Source organism: Lolium rigidum, chromosome 6 (assembly GCF_022539505.1).
Source record: "Lolium rigidum isolate FL_2022 chromosome 6, APGP_CSIRO_Lrig_0.1, whole genome shotgun sequence".
NCBI lineage: Eukaryota > Viridiplantae > Streptophyta > Magnoliopsida > Poales > Poaceae > Lolium > Lolium rigidum.
The window spans coordinates 182,570,920-182,586,276 of record NC_061513.1 but is presented as its reverse complement, the minus strand read 5'-3'; the positions used below and the strand labels follow the sequence as shown (position 1 = coordinate 182,586,276).

General features: G+C 50.0%; 1 pseudogene; it reads left to right on the top strand.

Moving 5' to 3' along the window:
- Positions 1-4,645: 4,645 nt before the first annotated feature.
- LOC124663614 lies at positions 4,646-7,237 on the top strand (annotated as a pseudogene).
- Positions 7,238-15,357: the final 8,120 nt, after the last annotated feature.

Genomic DNA, 15,357 nt, shown 5'->3' with positions numbered 1-15,357 from the left:
GTTTGGTAGTACTACTACTTGACTTAAACCGACGTTGGAAAACAACCTTCTACACTATTATACATTCAACAAGATCAAACACTCACATATAATCATGAAACAAATGATTTATCATAGTTTAAATGGACACAAAGTGCAACACAAATCACATAGTTCAAGAACGACACACAAAATGACGTAGTTCAACAACGACACACAACATATGGTTCAAATGGATACAAAGTGAAACACACAATTTGCATATCACAAATGCATCTCACACTTCCGCATTTTCCAAGTCAACACCTTCTTTCGCGCATGGCGGGACGAAGAGCGCACGGGCAACGATGGTTGTGTTGCTGGTGTCGGCGCCACCGCTAGGGTTTGGCGCATGGGGCGGCGGCGCTGCGGAGGCGACAGCAGCGGCGGCGGGTGGGACGGAGTAGGGAGGGGTTGCTGGGCTACCGGAGGGCCCGTCCATCGCCGGATTGCGCCGGCGCGCGGAGGTGAGGGATTGGACGGTCAGGCGGCGAGGCGAGAGGAAGTTTCATCATTGGGTTTCTTCGCGCGTGGTTGAGCGATGACGCGCGCTGTAACCGGCGCACAAAGTATAGCGCTCACGGTAGCGCAAACTGGCCAGCTCCCAAAAAGTTTTACAGCGCCGCGTCGTTTGCAGCGCCTGCTGGAAGACCAATTTTGCTCCCGCGCGCTACAAAACGGCAGTTTTTATACCGCGCGGTCTATATAGCGTGCCTGTTGGAGATCGCACGTACTACTTGATGTCTTGATCCGCGGCCGTGTACGTCTCGGTCCCTTCTTTGCTGACTCCTTAAATGTACATACAACACCGAAAGATAGCCAAATCCAGAGCTAGCACGCACGCGAGCGACAACGCAATTAAACAGCGTCGACGAACCAACAACAGCACCCCTAACACTAACCAGACGCCCAATCCACCTTCTGTCGCGATGAGTAGTCCCAAGGTTGCCATGGCGGTGGCAGCGCTTCTGCTGCTGCTGATATCCCTGTCGGCACGGGCGAACACGACGGACTCATCTGAAAGGGAGTGGGAGTGGGAGTTGGAGAAGATCCAGGAGTTGCACCGACAGGTCTTGGCGGACTGGAAGGCAGGGCACGGAAAGAACAAGAGGAGCGAGGTAGAGACTCGGCGGGTGTTCGCGGAGTGGAAGGCGGTGCACGGCAAGAAGTACACCTCCACCCGCGAGGAGGAGCGCCGTTACGCCGCCTTCAAGGACTTCCTCCGCCAGATAGATCTGCACAAGGCCGCCTTCGGCGCTAACTCTGTCTTCACCATCAACGGGCCGTTCAGCGACCTCACCGATGAGGAGTCAAGGGCCTTGACCGAGAGCTATCTTCCATACCAGGAGAGCGAAGATCAAGATGTTATTAGTCACCATAGATGAAAAGTGCACACGGATTTATGCTTGCAATTTATTATAGGAATTTCTATTTTTCAGACCTTGGTTCCTTTTTTTTTATATCCAGACCTTGCTTCCTTAATTATACCCTATATAAAAGCTAATCAGTTTAGAGCATCCATATTAGTTTGGCAACAATGCTACATCTACGTAAAATTTCCTACGGGAATGACTTACGCGCAGACGTGGAGACCTGAAACAAATCCATGATCCTAAAATCAAGGAGGCCAAACAGATTCGAACCACCCATATGCATCCACGTAATCCCGTAGAATTTTTCCCGTAAGCTGATTCCCGTAAGTGTAGCATTATTGTTACTTTGGGCACTCTAGATGTGCTAATTTCTCTCACTTTTCTTCACGCGATGGGTGACACGTATGTTTGTGCAGGATTGTTTCCTTATCTATATCCGTAACTGCAACTTCTGGCTTTATTTTTTGGTGTTTATTACCTTCGGTGGCTTCCGGTTGCCAGTCACGCAGTCGGCCCATGAGAGTGAAAAGATCGTGCGCCATTCTCCCACCGCTTTGACTAGATGTTGTTTTCTAGAAAAGTCTCGTGCCAATTCCTCTCTCCTAGGATCTTCTCGATTTCCTCCCATGTTTCGCTGCAGCTAGAGTGGGAGTCCCGAAGCCTGAGGTCGGAGAGGAAACGGTATGACAGCGGCGGCATGAGCTCCATCGCTGCGTGAGTCGAGGACTCCAGAACGGCATCAAGTGGCGGACGTCGGCGGACGTGCCGTGTGGATCGATCCTGCCTCCAACGTCCCACACCGCGAGAGCCAGGACGCGGAGATCGACATCGAGAGACAACCGCCAGTGGCGGCCGTGCCGTAGGCCGGATCCTCCTCCGACGTCCCAATCATCGCCGGGGCGCCCCGCATACCCTCATGCTGATTTGACCGCCTCGCGATATCGCGAGGGACTTGGGGGTAGGCATGGAGGCGGGATTCCCAGCAGGGAGAGGCAAAGGATGGAGCCGCACCACGGGTCTGGCAGCTACGCGCGCCAGCGCGTCCATACATCGGCTCCATGGCTACCTCTTGCTGCTAAAAGGCTCCTAGCTCTGCTGCCCAGCTTTGGGTGGTAAAAGGAGCGGCCGGGGTCTGGGTGAGCACCACGGGAGCACTCTGTTCCTTGCTGGCAGCCGAGCAACAGCAGCCTGAAGAGCAGGTCTATGCCCACAGCTGTGCCTTCTTCTCCTTCTATTTGCTTCTACGTTAATTTTTTTAGGTGTGTCAATGTGCATGTACAAATCCATGCGACTAATATGGTGGCCCTTCTGATTTAGAGATGAGATCACCAAAGTTCATAGCAGAACATACCCCTGCAGCAGTGTGCAGATCTAGATATTGTGACACAAATCGTAGTTCAGTGATTTCCAAATAAGATGCTTTCAGGTGATCTCCCTATACTTTACTTTACAAATTTCTGTTATTGCTATCACCCAGTGTTCCTACTATTTTTGTGAACTCTCAGTTGACTGCAATCTTTCCAAAAGTAAAGAGGAACAAAAACCATGTGTATATTCATAGTTACCGGTTTTCACAGTAATGGATATTTACAAAAGTAGTGTCTCATTCTTTGGTTGAAAGGCTTTACCAACCAGTTCATAGACATTACTATCGTAAAATTGTCTTATCCTGAATATACACTCATCAACTAGGTAACAAGATGTTCCATTCTTGATGTTTGGAATATTGGCTTATCTTTTATTTTTCAGCTTAGTAGTGCAAATCTAAAACAAGTGAACCAAAGGTATGGTACTGGAAAAGTGTTTCAGTGTGTTATAACTGCTCTCTTCTTCTAGATATTCCTCTTCCGTTTAATGTGCTAATTTTAGTTCAGATCTAGCCAGTAGCATAGTGCATAGTGGACGGCTAAAGCGTGCTGATAATATCAAGAGAGGACGGGGTAGATCACACTTGACATGGGAGGAGTCCGTAAAGAGAGATCTGAAGGACTGGAGTATCACCAAAGTACTACCATGGAAAGAGCCGCGTGGAAGCTTGCTATCCATGTGCCAGAACCATGAGTTGGTTACGAGATCTTATAGGTTTCACCTCTAGCCTACCCAACTTGTTTGGGAATAAAGGTTGTGTTGTTGTTGTTGTTGTATATAGCTAGTAGCAGCAATTGACAGAACCAAAGTTCATGTAATTTTTAAACATAAGGCTCGAGAGGCCAGCTTTAAATTAATAAAGTCCTCAACCGGCTAGAATACAATGGTGTTGATTACACAAACTTGAACAAGGTAAAAGAAAGTGGCAAAGCCCTAGAGGAACTACAGAGAATTTCACTCGGCAACGCCACCAAAGAGCCCACAAGTACAAGCTACGGAGAACTGCCGCTCACGTCACGTTTATGCTTGTAAGTGGGAACGGGCAGCCACGGCGCCGCCAGTCCGTCCGCTCATATGCCTGTAAGTGAACAGCCACGGTTAAGGGAAAAAACATAACGGACCCCCGCGGGGCGTTCGCTACCGCCGCCTCGCCGCTTCGAGGCTCCAGGCCTCTGCTAAGTATGCCATGGCCGACAAAATTCGATCCCTCCGCTCATCCATCCGCATCCAATCTCCATGGCGTTGAATCTGGTCTCCATCAATCGGCCGCCCATCCCTCCCTCCGCTCCCCTTCTTCAGCCGAACTACCCCGTCCCTCGACCTCGAGAAACAGAGCTCCGCCTAGGCGCCTAGATCCGTGGGAGCAGTCGTCGCCCGACGAGGTCCGTGGGGAGCCGGACCTGTACGGGGAGGAACATGGGGAGGTGGAGGGGGTGAAGTGGTCAGGGGAAAGAAGAACCGCAAGACATAACAGTTTGGCTCAGCTGAGCGGAGGCAGGCCGAGCGTGCGACGGAAGCGGGCAGGCGGCCGGCCGCTTATAATGACGGTATTATACGAATGGGTTGCATCGTTCCTGTTTAGGTTGAATGGGCACAAGCGGTACTTGGTGGGCCGCCACAAACGTGGCCACTTACAGGTATAGACGTTTGGGTCAATACGCCCTTAAGTCGGTGCACCGAGCTTCTTTTTTTTAAGTCGGTGCACCGAGTAGGTCGGTTCACTTATTTTTATTCCACGCCTTGGCACTCAAGCCTCCTCTACTATATGTACGCCACGCCGGTCAAGGCCAGCCCAGCTCTATCAACATCACCCGATCCCATCCACCCAGCACATCTGAAAAAGTCTCCCAAAACCCAGAGCCCAACCGCTGCAGTACCGACCACCGATGGCGCCGGTGACTCAGCGATCCGTCGTCTCCTACACCCTCACCGGCCCGCCGACGATCGGCAGCCTTGGAGCGGCGCCCACCGCCACCGGCGACCTGTTCATGGACCTGCTCGACGCCGGCTTCAACAAGGCAGGCACGACCAAGCCGTCGACGGCGGCGAAGGGGCGCACGGAGAACCTCTCGCCGACGTTCGTCTCCTCCGGCGACCCCTGCCTCGACTTCTTCTTCCACGTCGTCCCGGGCACCCCGGCCTCGTCCGTCGCCTCCTCCTCGCCGCGGCCTGGGCCGCCGAGCCGGCCACCGCGCTCCGCCTCGCCTGCAACCTCCGTGGCGTGCGCGGCACCGGCAAGTCCGACCGCGAGGGCTTCTACGCCGCCGCGCTCTGGATGCACGCCCAACACCCCACCACGCTCGCCCTCAACGCGCTCCCGGTGGCCCAGTTCGGGTACCTCAAGGACCTCCCCGAGCTCCTCCACCGGATCATCCACGGCGGCGTCTCCACCAGGACTCCTGGGAAGAAGGCCCGCCGCGCCGCCGCCTCAGGAGGTGGCTTCCTGGTCCGTGGCCGAGGAAGCGGCTTCGGTGGTCGTCGGGGAGGCGGCCGAGGTGGCGGCTTCGGGGGTCGTAGGGGACGCGGCCGAGGCGGGGGCTACGGGGGTCGTCGGGGCGGACGTTTCATGGGTCATCGCGGCAGCCGCTTCGACTCACGTACGCCCTCGCGACGCGCGTTCAAGGGTCGCCGGATCTTCATTGGCACTAGCGAGGAGCGCGTCGCTGCCAGCCTCGAGCGCGACCGGAAGCTCTCCGCCCAGGCCGCCGTGGAGCGCAGAAGGAAGCGCGCGGAAGCCGTGGCCAGAGCCGTCGAGAGGTACAACCGGGACCCGAGCTACCGCTTCCTGCACGACCGCACTGCCGACATGTTCGCCGACCTCCTTGCCGCGGACATGCGGAAGCTCGTCGACGGCAAGGTCAACGACCTCTCGCTCGCCGCCAAATGGTGCCCGTCGCTGGACAAGTGCTACGACAGCTCCACCCTCATCTGCGAGGCCATCGCGCGCCGCCTCTTCCCCAAGGGCTCGGCGCCGGAGCTCCCCTCGGACTTGCCGGACCATAGTAGCCGGAAACGCGGTACGGTGGACCGTTCCCTGACTCGGGATCGTCGTCCCGGATTCAGAGTCGGGGACGGTGCAGGAGACGGCGCGATTCATACCGGGAACGCCGACTCCAGAAATCAAGGAACGAGAGGGATTCACGCAAGTCTTGTTCGGCCGCAACAGTCAAAGGAGATTGGATCGGTGAAGTATGGCAGATGTATTATTTTCCTAGGCTTGGTATGGCTGTTAAGGCCCGTACAGGTTCAGTCAGAAGTCCAGAACTAATATCCCTGGTATAGGAATCACGCATGAGTAATATAGGCCCAGTTTGATTTCTTTCCTCGGTTAGTAGTTGCTCGATCCCGTCTATCGTTCCGGAGTCGTCGTCCCGGAACTGTCAGAGTCGCGTCCCGGCCATGAACCGAACGTATCAGAGATGTCTACCCCCTCCGTTTCCTATTTTTCCCAGCCTTCGAATCCCGGCCCTCGTCCCCGTCCCTCGTTCCCATCGTACCGGAAACATGGCTACTATGTGCCGGACGCGCACTACGCCTACCGCGCGCGCGACCGTCTCCGCAAGGAGGTGCTGGTGCCGCTGCGCCGCACGCTCATGCTCCCCGAGGTCTACATCTCGGCGCGCGCATGGGGTTCCGTGGCGTACAAGCGCGTGGCCTCCGTGGCCATGAAGAACTACAAGGACCTCTTCCTCAAGCACGACGCCGAGCGCTTCGGCCTCTACCTCGCCGACGTGGAGGCCGGCAAGGCCAAGATCGCGGCGGGCGCGCTGCTCCCGCACGAGATCCTCGAGTCCATCGATGACGCCAGCGGCGGCTCCGTAGCGAACCTGCAGTGGCAGCGCATGGTCTCGGACCTGCTGGCGCTCGGGAAGCTTAGCAACTGCATCGCCGTGTGCGACGTGTCGGACAGCATGACCGGTATCCCCATGCAGGTCTGCGTCGCGCTGGGCCTCCTCCTCTCAGAGCTCAGCGACGATCCGTGGCGCCACCGGGTCATCACCTTCAGCGCGCGGCCGCAGCTTCATCGCGTCGAGGGCAGCACGCTCTCGGAGAAGGCCCGGTTCGTCCGCGAGATGCACTGGGGCATGAACACTGACCTCCAGGCGGTGTTCGACCAGCTCCTCGGCGTGGCCGTCGCCGGCAGCCTGCCCCCGGAGCGGATGGTGAGGAAAGTGTTCGTGTTCAGCGACATGGAGTTCGACGTGGCGTCGTCGAGGCCGTGGGAGACGGACCACGAGGCCATCACGAGGAAGTTCACGGAGGCCGGCTACGCTGTGCCGGAGCTGGTGTTCTGGAACCTGCGTGACTCCAAGTCCGTGCCGGTGACGGCGGGACAGAAGGGAGCGGCTCTGGTGAGCGGGTTCTCCAAGAACATGGTGAAGCTGTTCCTCGGCAGCGGAGACATATTGTCGCCCAGGGCTGTCATGGAGAAGGCCATCGCCGGACCCGAGTACCAGAAGCTCGTCGTCTTCGACTGAAGAGTACCTCGCGGCATGGATTCTTCCTTGCAAACATCTCTTGCTGTCTAGCCTACGAACTTTGTTTTTCTTCTTTCTGCCCGTCATATATTGAACAATTGGAATGAAAAGGAATCAATGTTTGTAGCTTCATGCTGAATTTTTGCTGCGGTATAGAGGCGCGGCTTGCGATTGTAATGAGTAGTAACACTGTATTTCCATTCCTTTTAATCATTTTTTCTGCAAAATAAAATTCATGAACAAAAAAATCAAACGAATCAATTTCCACTTTAATCATTTTTGTATGTACTAGCAAAAATGCCCCTGCGTTGCACCGGAACGCACCGCAAGACATAACTACTCAAACACTCCAACAGACCATCAATCAAACTCTCCAGCAAAGCATTATTCAACTCTCCAGCAAACCATCATGTTGACCGCCTCTTTATTGCTATCGTTGACCGTGGTCAGTTTGTTTCTTATTTACGACGAACATAATCTATATGTATACTATTACTCCGATCAAATTTAAGCTAAAGCCCAACGAATATTATGGATCGGAGAGAGTACTTAAATAGTAAAAAGTGGATTGTTTCTTCTCGGCCATTTACCCAATATGCTAACGGTTAATGAAAGTAATGTTTCGTATTAGAGGACAACTCTCTCCTTCCTTTACTCTTAGGCACTACCCTGCACTTCCCTCCCCGTCCAAGCGAAGGTACCTTTGCATATATGATAACATTTTTTTATCATGCCATTTTTCATAATTTTCATGGCCAAAGACACATTAAGATCCGTTTTCTGAAAACTTGGCATAAATTGAGATAATCATACTAAAGTGGAAAACAATTAATTCAGAAACCTATCTAAACAAGCTTGCTAGCTAGTATTTTGAGTAGGTTGTGATGATTCTCACATTCTGGTGGAACTCGGTTGCTATCAACTATGGAGTATATCTTACCGCTTGAAATTCGGATTATTAACTTTTGTGTCGCTATAACTTCAAGATATGCATTACTCATCTATCAAAAAAAGTAAATTGCAGCAATATGTCATTAGTTTCACACATCCAGCTTTTAACATGAAGAAAATAAGGAAGAACTATATTGTTTATAAGTGGCAATCTTGCATATTATCGAACCAAACTGACAGTGAGACAGTGATGTTAAATTCAGACAACGTGTACACATGTTTCAGTATATATCAAACGTATGCACATTTAAAGATAACTCGTACTGAGTCTGTGACTTAATTTGTGATAGCAATCTTTAGCCAGCGGCAAAAACTGAATGGAACTGTGATTCAGATTTGCAGAGCACAGGACGAGTTTCTAACATAGCCGTCTTACTCTTTTCTTCTTACCCGTGTAAGAAAATACAAAACAGCGCATAGCATCTCTGGTCCTGGAAATCAAATCCACCCATGGGTGAAAACGGTGAGGTGCTTACCGGGCATGATCTGGCGGCGGTCGAGGCCGTCGCGCTCAAACCTGCCGATAACCTTGTAGGCAGGACTGATTCGTTGCGACCAGGGCCTCCTCTCTGCATCAATTCCCGGCAAATACCGTCTGTATTCGTGCCAAGGACGGCCGCAGGCTGACGCCTTGCTACTTGGCCATGGCGGACGAGGATCTCCACCGCGTTTACACATCCATCACCGCGCGGCCGTCCTGGAGAAACGCCGCCGAGGGGAAGGCCACTCGCCACAGTCCCACACCATCCTGATTCCGTCCCAAGCCTTGATGGCTCGCAATCGAGAAGGTCTCCTCTGTATGTGTGTTTGTCTCGTACAGCGCGAGCAGAGGTAGAGAGGAGGGGATCTCTGGATGGATTGGGCGGCCTTGTTTCAACAGCCGATCTGGTTCTTTCTTATCCCACACACTCTCTAAATATCTCCATTCTCCTTTCTCCATGTATTCCTTACTCTGTACTATTCGTTTCTTCCACAAAATCCCGAGTTCCTCTTTCTCCCTCAAAATTTCTTCCAAATCCGACTTAAAAATCGGCAGCAAATCTTCAAATTCGAAGCCTAAATTCACCAATCCATCCACTTCATCAGCAATTTTTGCTTATATCTTTGCACTGCTTGGATTTTGAGACCCAGCGCACCAGCCACCTCTAGATATTCGTCCCAGTCATGTTGCCACTCGCTCACAACCTGCCGTCCTCTCCTCCAACTGAGCCCATCGAAGGACCTCTTCCGCTAGCGCCCCGCAGGTCCTAGATGCACTACTGCTGTGTGATGTTGTCCTCTCCACCCGTGCTTCTCCTCCCGGCCAGAGGGCACGAGCAGCACCGGTAGAGTGGGGAGGAACAGCAGGTGGAGCAGAGAGTGTCTGTGGCCGGCGACCAAAGCCAATGTCGTGTCGCTCATTGGCGAAAGAGGCATAGCCGCAACTGATGAGGAATTTGGCGCTACGACAGCCCGTACGCATCCACTTTCCTGGTAGCCGGTGGTACCGCAGCAGGTCCAGGAAGGGGCGGGCCAAGAAGTCGGGGCGGAAGATGGAAGGGGCCGATCCGGTGCAGCAAGGCGCACAGGAGATAGAGGATAAGGAATCCCGAACGAACGTGGGGTGCGGTCGTGCGGAGAAGTAAAGAAAAGACACGAACCGGTACATGGCATTTTAATGTATTATGCGATTTAGTGGGAGGGCAAATCGGTCCAATGAAAAGTTGGACGAAAATTTTGGCAGAAACCTTAGCTCCTTTATTATTAGGTATAGATATCAAGCGTGAACAAATATTAACCAACACATGTGATGGTAATTCCAAACCCAAATCTCTATCTCTACTACCTAAAAGGTCGAGCCCTTCGTAGACATTTTGAAATATAATTTTGGCATATACAAATTTGAAATATGCCATAGGTAGCAGGTATATAAATTACATTACCAGGTTCAGCACATAGGTAATATTGAAGTGCATTACTAATCACACAACAGTAGGATGAACATGCAGGGATATGTGCGCCAGCTGTCTAGTGGACTCCAGAGTCATGTGGTCAAGATGCTCACGAATATTCTGGACATTCAGAACGGTTTGAATTGAGATCATGGTTTTGCATCCGTACACCAAGACTCAGATTTTAATTTCTCCACCAAATGCTCAAGGGTATAGCAACCTCCGATGAGGTGTTCAGTGTGCTGTCCCAACCTCCGATGAGGAGTATTCTGTTGTGTTTTTTGTTGGCCCTTTCCATGATCTGCAGCTTGGCAAAGCTCTAGTCTCTTGGTGTCTTTGAAATAGTGGCGTGAGTGAAATATATGTTGCAAAGAAGTGTACGTAGTAGGCTTTGACGATGAGTTCAAGTAATATTCATCCACTAAGACTACTAGTAGCGGAAGTAACATAGATAGTAATATCAGAAACCTCAAAACGTTTTGATAACATGGCATAACAATAAATGAAAAAAAAAAGAGTAAGAAGGTAAGTAGCTATGTTATCATAACATCACACTTTTCAATACAAGATGAGTCTACAATCTAATAAATATAACATACATGATAACACATATATGTAACTCTCCAATATGAAGGTAGTAACATAGAATAATGATATGATGCAATGGGATGGCTTATTTTGGGTTGTTACATTCAGGCTGTCTATTCGATTCCGATGATTAATTACATGTCGGTACCGAAATAACCACATGGCCTAAGAATGGAACTCATCTTCCTACACTCTTCCCATCACTATCTCTATTTTCGGATGTCCCAATTAATTAATTAATAGCATGGTTAATTAAATATAAAATATGGCTAATTTACTATTTTTGAGTTTTAAAGCTCTTTTGCCAAGCAAATAAGTTCTTGAACTCAGAGAAAAAACTTCAAGTAGCTCGTTTTTATAAAAAAAAGGGTATATTCGGGGTTAGTTAATTTTTATTCCGGATCACTTATTTTCTTTTTCTTCATCGTTTTTCATGTGCTCAAATTTCTCCGGTTTTTCTTGCTTGTCATGAAGCCGGGTTGCGGACAACAGCTAAGTCGAAGATTTACCTTTGGGTTAAACACACAACTAAGCCGTAAAAAAAAAGTTTGGAACAAGCCAACAGGCATACTCGGAAAAAATAAACATATAACATGCAAATTTGGTAAAGGCAGTCCCCGAGATTCATTCGAGATGCCGACATTTCATTCATAGCAAATATTGAAAGGGTACAAGAACTTCTTACATCACATCCTTAGGAATAGAAAGGGCGAAGGAGAGCTACATTCCATGGGCATTTGGTTTCCTCATCCGACCTATCTTTCCTTCCTTTCTTGGACTCCTGTGCATCTATAACATAATGAACATCATTGTGCAGAGCCTTTCTCACTATGAACGGTCCCTCCCATGGGGGTGCAAGCTTATGTTGTCCTGCAGTACGTTGCACCAGACGTAGCACTACGTCTCCTTCTTGGAATACCCTTGGGTTTACCTTCCGGCTGTGATAGCGTCTGAGGTTTTGCTGGTATATAGCTGATTTGGAGAGTGCTCCCTTTGCTCTTCGGGCAGGTCAACATCATTTTCTCGGGCCTCTTTGACCTCTTCCTCTGTATAGAGTTGTACTCATGGTGAGTCATGGATTATGTCGGTTGGAATGACCGTTTCTGCTCCATATACCATGAAAAATTGTGTATATCTGGTTGACCGGTTTGGTGTGGTTCTCAAGCTCCACAACACGGATGGCAATTCATCGAGGCCAACATCCCAGAGTTTTCTCCAATGGCTCAATGAGCCGCGGCCTTATTTCGGACAACACGAGGCATTCGTCCTTTCCACTTGCCCATTGGCTTGAGGATGTGCCACTGAAGCGATGTCAAGCCAGATGTTCTTATCCTCGCAAAACCAAGCAAACTCTCCCTTAGCAAAGTTTGTGTCGTTGTCGATAATGATGTTGTGCGGGTATCCGTACCGCGAGGATGATGTCCTTCGGGAACTTCACATCCGTGTGTCCATCGCATTTCCGGATTGGTTTGACTTCCACCCACTTGGTAAACTTGTCCACCGGAACCAAGATGTGAGTCATGTTTCCTCACGCCGGCCAGAAAAGGTCCAACCATATCCAGGCACCATACCGCAAACGGCCAAGGGGTCGTCTTTAAGCCGAAAGTCGGGGTGTGATTACTGCTTGTTGTATCTCTAGCATCTGTTGCATTTCCGGACCATGTCTTCTGCAACTTCCAGCGCAGTGGGCCAATAGAATCCATGCCGGAAAACTTTGGCGACCAAAGCTCTTGGTGAGGCATGATACCTACATTCCCCTCGGTGAATTTCTTGGAGCATCTCCTTGCCCTCATATGGCTCCACACAGCGCTGTAGCACTCCTGTGACGCTTCTTTTGTACACCTCACCATTGATGATGGTGTAAGCTTTAGCTCTTCTTTGGATCCTCCTGGCTTCAACTTCCACAGCCGGCAATCCGCCATTGACCAGAAATTCCATGACCGGTCTCACCCAAGATGTTGCTTCTCGAACGACGAAAACCGGCATATCGACCTCCATGCAGTCCACCGACATAGTTTCTTCCGGCTTCGAATCTGAAGTCCCCGGGTTAGACGAAGCAGTCCCCGGGTTTAACTTGTCAATGTCCATTGGGACAACATGTGATTCTGGAACGAAAATTGATTCAGATCCCGAGCTTGGCTTGATTAACGGCTTCCGGAGATGAGCCAAGGCTATTCCGGGAGGATTTTTTTGCCTGGATGAGCCTAACTTGGACAAAGTATCCGCTGCCTCGTTTTCTGCTCGCGGCTCATGGTGAAACTCACATCCTTCAAAGAACCCCGCAACTTGCTGCACATGAAACTGGTATGATGCCATGTTTGCATCCTTCGCATCCCAATCTCTGGAACATTGTTGTACCACCAGATCCGAATCACTGTAACAGACAGTCCGGCGTACTTCGACTTCTTTCGCCACCTTGAGTCCATGGACCAATGCTTCGTACTCAGTGACATTTTTTGATGCCATGAAATGTATTTGCAGCACATATCTCAGATTACCCCCCTTTGGTTAGGTGAGAACTACTCCGGCACCAAGACCTTCCTTGAGCTTTGATCCGACAAAGTGCATTCTCCAGTATTCGGTCTCCAACTTGGGCAGCTTATACTGCATCTCGGCCCAATCCACCAGGAAGTCCGCTAGTGCTTGCGACTTGATTGCATCGCTTCTTTTGTAAAGTGGCACATAAGGTGACAATTGGATCGCCCACTTGGCTATCCTGCCACTGGCATCTTTGTTACCGATTATTTTTGAGATAGGAGCCTCACACACCACCGTCATCGGGTGTTCCTCTAAGTAGTGCTCACGCCATAAGTCATTTTTTGGTAGTGCGGGTAGTTCTGTTTTGAGAGGGAGAGCACTTCGCTTAGGTAATATACCGGCCTGTGCACGGTTTTCCTTCCTCCTCTCTCTCCACCACCACTACAACACTTACCACCCGGTTTGTTGCTGCTATGTAAAGCAACATTGGCTCTTTTGGTAAAGGCGGCGCTAGTATCGACGCGGTGACCAGCATCTTCTTCAGCTCCTTGAATGCTGCATCAGCTTGTGAAGTCCAGACGAACTTGTCCGACTTTTTCACCAATGCATACAAGGGCAAGGCCTTTTCTCCCAACCTGCTTACAAACCGGCTTAGTGATGCCAAGCATCCGGTGAACTTCTGCACATCGTTTAGAGTTTAGGGAAACTCCATTCTTTCAATTGCCCGAATTTTAACCGGATTGGCCTCTATGCCACGGCTCGAAACTAAGAAACCAAGTAACTTTCCGGCTAGCACCCCGAAGGTGCATTTCACCGGGTTGATTTTCATCCGGAATCTTCTCCGGTTATCGAAAGTTTCTCTTAGATCATCGATCAGAGTATCTTTACTTTTGTTTTTATCACGACATCGTCGACATACACTTGCACATTTTTACCGATCTGATTATGTAGGCATTTTTGCATAGAGCGATGGTGTGTTGTGCCGGCATTTCTCAAACCAAAAGACATAGTTACATAGCAATAAGCCCCGTGCGGGGTGATAAACGCAGTTTTTATTTTATCTTCCCTTTTCAGGGGAACTGGTGGAAACCAGAATAAGCATCCAGAAAAGATAACAACTCAAACCCAGTAGTGGAATCGATCACTTGATCAATCCAAGGTAATGGAAATGGATCTTTGGGACAGGACTTGTTCAGATGTGTGTAGTCAATACACATGCACCAGGCCTTCGGCGCCTTCGGCCCCCTCGGGTCTTCCTCCTTCTTCTTCTCGACCAGTGATGTCTATGCACGCTCCTATTCTTGTAGGCAGTGTTGGGCCTCCAAGTGCATAGGTTTGTAGAACATCAGCAAGTTTCTCTTAAGTGGATCACCCAAGTTTTATCGAACTCAGGGAGATAGAGGTCAAAGATATCCCTCTCAAGCAACCATGCAGTTACGATACAAGAAGTCTCTTATGTCCCCAACACACCCAATACACTTGTCAGGTGTATAGGTGCACTAGTTCGGCTAAGAGATAGTAAAATACAAGTAATATGGATGATTATGAGCAGTAATTGCAATCTGAAATAAAAATGGTTTTCTATTTTCGTGCCCTCAGGTCCTTAGTTGTACTCAGTTTTCCACAGCCCCTTAGTTTTTCCTCAGTTTTCCCAAGCCTTTGTCTGAAACCCGCGGAAGGAGCTCGGACGGAAGGAATCCATTTAGTTGAACGTTCCGTGTTGACGTGTGGGGCCACGTCGTTTGTGGGGCCGCGTCATGTGGGGCTGGTAGGAAGGGACCGCGTGGGACAGGACGAGACCGTGTTTGGTTGTACGCGAGAGCTGGGTTTTGTCTCTCTCGGCCCAAATTGGCATTTTTAAGAGCATCTTTTCCCCTCTTTCTCTCTCTGTCTTTTTCACCAAATTAGTATCAAGTCTAGAGAAGCTTCTATTTCTGTCTTTCTTCAATTATTTATGCCTTTTGGCTCTCGTTTTTTTGCCCAATATGGCACCAAATCTAGAAGCTAGTATATGATAAATTCACAGCATCATAATCAGAAAACTAAGTATAATACATAAATTGCATACTGCAGCCAAAAGCAGCCAATAACGTTGTTAATGTTCACGAGAAACTAAGCTGGAAAAAAATACAAGATGCACGCAATGTATGGCCAACAAGAAGATTCCTCATT